This window comes from Tamandua tetradactyla, chromosome 2 (genome assembly GCF_023851605.1).
Source record: "Tamandua tetradactyla isolate mTamTet1 chromosome 2, mTamTet1.pri, whole genome shotgun sequence".
NCBI classification, from domain to species: domain Eukaryota; kingdom Metazoa; phylum Chordata; class Mammalia; order Pilosa; family Myrmecophagidae; genus Tamandua; species Tamandua tetradactyla.
The window spans coordinates 83,449,844-83,454,517 of NC_135328.1; the positions used below are offsets into that span (position 1 = coordinate 83,449,844).

Below are 4,674 nucleotides of genomic sequence, written 5' to 3' on the forward strand. Positions count from 1 at the left end.
CATATGTATTACTATATATTTGTTGGGAAAACATATCAAGGACTCTCTTGTAAATTTTTGAGTGACTCAGAAAGACAAATCAGGGGATCTTTTAATAATTTACATGTAGGAAAACCCTTTACCCACTACCCAAAGAACATATATCATAGTGATTTAAAATTACTTTTCAAACTTTCATGCTTTGAATTCAATTTTTAATGTCTCACACATTTCTCAGATCATATACAAACTCTGAAAGGATCTCAAACTTTACCCAGTGACCTCAGACTGCTGAATTCAAGCTGACAGCTTTTGTTGAGACCCTTGATTTTCTAACTATATATGTTTTGGAAATTCTCTTGCTTGGTGACTTAGTAGCAAACCATTTGCCTTCTGAGCAATCTGCAATTGATCATTTGTGCAAGCAACAACTGAATATGCTAAAGGTACTTTAAGGACACGCTTTTAGTGTCCGCTCTTGGAAACTTGTGTTATCAACTTCCCAGGGGTTCAGGATTTTAAAGAACAGGCTTCCTACACTCTTCAGCCTCTGCAAGCTGAGATAACCTGTTGCTATTTTTGAATATAAACAGACCTTATTAAGGCATTAAGAGAACTGCCCAAGGGTTTTTCTCCCTTTCTCATTTTGGTGTTTGGAATGTCAGCCTAAGTCTTGAGCTTTAAGACTTGGCAAGGCAGTGCTTGCAAACAAACATCCTGTGGACAACATTGTAGGCCCAGCACTCGGTGTTCCGGGATGATTGACAGGAAGCAGGGTGTGTGGGGAGGAGGGGGGATGGCCCCTCTGAGCACCGTGGCTCCCAGTTCCTCCAAACAATAGCCAGGCTCCCAGGGAGACTTGCATATTATTTTTTGCCATCCGCTCTAGTGGGAATTGAAATGGTGGGTTGTGGTGGGAGTAGGGTAGGATGTGGGCTGTGCAGGAGGGGAAAGGAGCCCTGGTACTCAATCCAGCAATTACTAACAGAAGTCCAAAGCTTTTTGATGTTGCGTCTATTAGAGGTATGGGTATGCAGAGATTTGGGATGACAACTTGAATTGAGCAATGGCAAAAAAAGGAGCCACCCAAAGAAATTGTGACAAGTCAAACCCTGGTCACTCGTGGGAGCTGAGCTTGATGAGGGTGGTGGTGGTGAGAAGAGATCTGGAATGGGGAAAGAAGTGAAATGAAACTCACAAGCACAAGAAAACTGACATCTTAAAATCCTGGTTATGTGCTGGGATTTTACATATGCTCTTGTATTTTGTCCTGTTGTAAGGTTTTGAATCAGATAGTATTATATTGTTGTTGTTTTTTTAGATGATGAAACTGAAGCTCAGAGAAGTTCAATAAACTTGTCCAATGTGCCAAAGACAGATCCTGGAATATCAAAGGTATTTGAATTTTGGTCCTTTTTACCCCAAACCCATGCCTTTTCCTTTAAAATACTTTCTTCCTAAACTTGTACTTTCTTTCATTGTTTCAGTCTTGGTGGGGAATATGTAGCAGGTAATTTATTCCTCTAGCTTGATCTCCTGTAACTTCCAGTTTATATTTAGTGATCTGGTATTCCAAAGCCTTTCACCATTGTCTGAATCGTCAGGCCCTTTCTTGTCTCTGGATTTTAACCATGTTGCTTTCTCTGCCTACAATGACTTTGTTTTCCTTCTCTCTAAAGCAATTTATTATTCCCTCTGCAAAGCCCAGTTTAAATGACATTTTCTTTAAATAACTCACACATCACACCCTCCCTCTCCCCCAGGTAGGATCAGCACCTTCCTATCCCTGCAGTCTTATAGCAATTTGTTTCTACCTCTGTCATAATAATCATCATGTTATTTGGAATCTGAATATCCCTAGTTCATACTAATCCATGACAAACAAAAAAAAATCGTAAAATTTAGACCTGTCTTTTGATACCTTGATGATGCCCCATCCACATAGTTATTCGGCTTCAACCCTCTTTTCCCCATCCATCTCTCCCCTTACCTCCGAGTTCTCCATAAGTACTGTATGGGCTTTAATGAATTCATCTGTGAAAAAGAGACTGAGCAAAGGCATTGGGGGGAACCAATGGGGAAGAGACTCTCTGGCTCGTTCATTCACTCATCCATTCACTTAATATGTATTTATTGAGTGTCACCTACATCCCTGATGCTGAGATAAATACTATGCTTACGTTGGTGGGGCAGAACCCATAATGTTTCTGCTCCTAAAGAGCTATATATAATTCACTGGGGAAGGCAAATGTTACTGTGGTAGTTTGGAGTTGTTTGCACCCCAGAAAGGCCATACTCTTCAATCCATTTTTGTGGGTGCAGATCTATTTTGGGTGGAACCTTTTGATTAGGTTATTTCAATTGAGATGTGACCCACCCATTTGAAGGTGGGTCTTAATCCTTTAGTGGAGTTCCTTATGAGAAAACAGAGAGAAGTTTAGAGAAAAGAGGAACTGAGAGAGCCACTGAAACTGGGAGCTGAAAGCAATGAAATGCAGCAGTGAAGAACCAACAGATGCCAGCTTTATGCTTACTATCTGACAAAGGAAACCTGGATGCCAGTGGCCTTTCTCCAGAGAAGATATGGTTCCCTTGATGCCTTAATTTGGACAGTTTCACGGCCTTAGAACTGTAAATTCATAAACAAATAGATTCCTTTCTTAAAAGTTAATCCATTTCTGGTATATTGCATTCGAGTAGCTTTAGCCAATCAACAGAATTACAGATACAGCACACAAAAGGTAAAATTCTAAAGTGTAATAAAATGTATGCAAAAAAAAGAGCCCAGGGGCCTATGAAAAATAATTCAGGTAGACATGTTCTAGTTTGGAAAGGGGGTGGGTGGTGGGTGGTAGTCTTAAGTGAACTTTTAGAGGAAGGAGTTAAATCACTTGAAAGGGTTCCTATGATCAGGTGGTCAACAGGTCCCTAAAGGTAGGAACTGGTACTTTTACTCATAGAATACAAGGTGTGAAGGGAACTTCTGTTTTACCAAGCAAGTGGAGTTAGCACCAGAGAGAAGAGTATGTCAGTCTCATGAGATTGAACATAGAATGGTGTATACCTCATATTCCTGCATCTCAGTCAAAAAACAGTAGAGCATTAAAGGTTGTGAAGAAACTCATAGATTATTGTTCAAGTTGCATTCATGTCAATACCCCTATGTCTAAATAATTCTGCTTTTCTGATTATATTAATTATACTATATATTATTTTCTGTTTATTAAAGATCTCTCCTTAGCTTTGTAGCAAGATTATTTGTCCTTTGTTTCATATAATCCTAGGACTGCTGAGAAACAAGGAGAAATGTTGGATGGCAGAAGTGGCAAAATTGGTCGCCCAGAATTATTCCATGAATCAAGTACTTAGGGGTATTACACAGAACATTTTGTGGACTGCAATTCTACACAGGAAATCTCATCTGCGGCTTCATGTCCCATCTCTGGGTGTGTACACTTGTGTTCTAGAATGGTCCAGTAGGTATAATGCCAAAACCATCAAAAATGGCAGGACCCAAGACTCTTAAAGCCCATTTGCTCTTTATCTGCATGTTTTGGGGAGTCACAGAGACACGATTTAGTCATACATTCATAGGCATGTGAAACCTTTATGAGGTATGGGCTGGTTACCAGATGCCCATATTCTTCTGTCTTTCCCTCCATCTCTCCCTCCATCCCTTCTCCTTTCCTTCCTCTGAAGTGCTGATTTTGAAGAAACCTAGAGACCAAATTGGGGAAGATGTATTTTATTTGGTATTTGAAATGGTTGTGAGACATCTGAATTTGTAAAGGTTCCACTACATTCTCAATATGTCTTCTTGGAGAACAAGTCAGAATTCTACACATTGGCAATTCAAAGTTTCTTGCACCTGGCTGGAAACTACCTTTCCAGGCTTATCTACTCTGACTCCTCTGCTTTAGGCAATCTGGTCTCTTCTTTGTTCTTGGAACAATCCTGTTCCCTCTGTTCTTGTTGATTCATCTCCCTAGGTTGGACCAAACTCCATCACATACTCTCCCAGTTCTTCACCCACCATAATACTACCCACCTGAAAAGCGCTACCTGGTCCTACAGTCTCTAGTTTAAATGATAGCCTTCTCCTCTGAACTTTTAGTTTATTTGGCAATTACCCCTGCATGGTTTTGTGAAAAGGCTTTTTTTTTCGTTGTATTGTATTTATTATGGAACTCATGCTATAATTTTATTTTGTTAATTTACATACTCTGCATAGTCCCAGAAGAACCTGGGATCTCTTCTTTTAGATTTTTGTCATACCAACTAATTGAAACACTGCATTGTATGAATGAATCATATGTCATTAGTAAGTCATTTATCTATTAAAGATAAATATTATTAAAGAGATAATTTTTATTATTTAAATTATTAGATGAAAAGTCAATTGGGAGAGAATAAAAATGTATTGACAAGTTACTAGTTATCAAACATAGAGCTAAACCTTTTATCATGCAACTTTATCAATCCTTCCCTAGATTTAATAAATTATTTATTTTAAATGTCCATTTTACAGATAAAGGCTTTTTCACTTGAAGTTTTGAACTACTTGCCTAGATGCATGCAGAGTATGTGTCAAAATTTATCTTTTTTCCTCAAGAATATATTCATTTTTTCATTGAATACCTTCATGTGTTAGGCAGTAAGATACAATGATGAGCAAAATTATACCCAGCCCCATTT

At 38.7% G+C, this 4,674-nt stretch overlaps 1 long non-coding RNA gene across 1 annotated transcript; it reads left to right on the forward strand.

Moving 5' to 3' along the window:
- The first annotated feature begins 910 nt into the window (after nucleotides 1–910).
- LOC143660968 (uncharacterized) lies at nucleotides 911–3,401 on the forward strand. Its single transcript, XR_013164359.1, has 3 exons — nucleotides 911–1,002; nucleotides 1,301–1,374; nucleotides 3,264–3,401. It is a non-coding gene; the product is annotated as an uncharacterized LOC143660968 (long non-coding RNA).
- The last annotated feature ends 1,273 nt before the right edge of the window (nucleotides 3,402–4,674 follow it).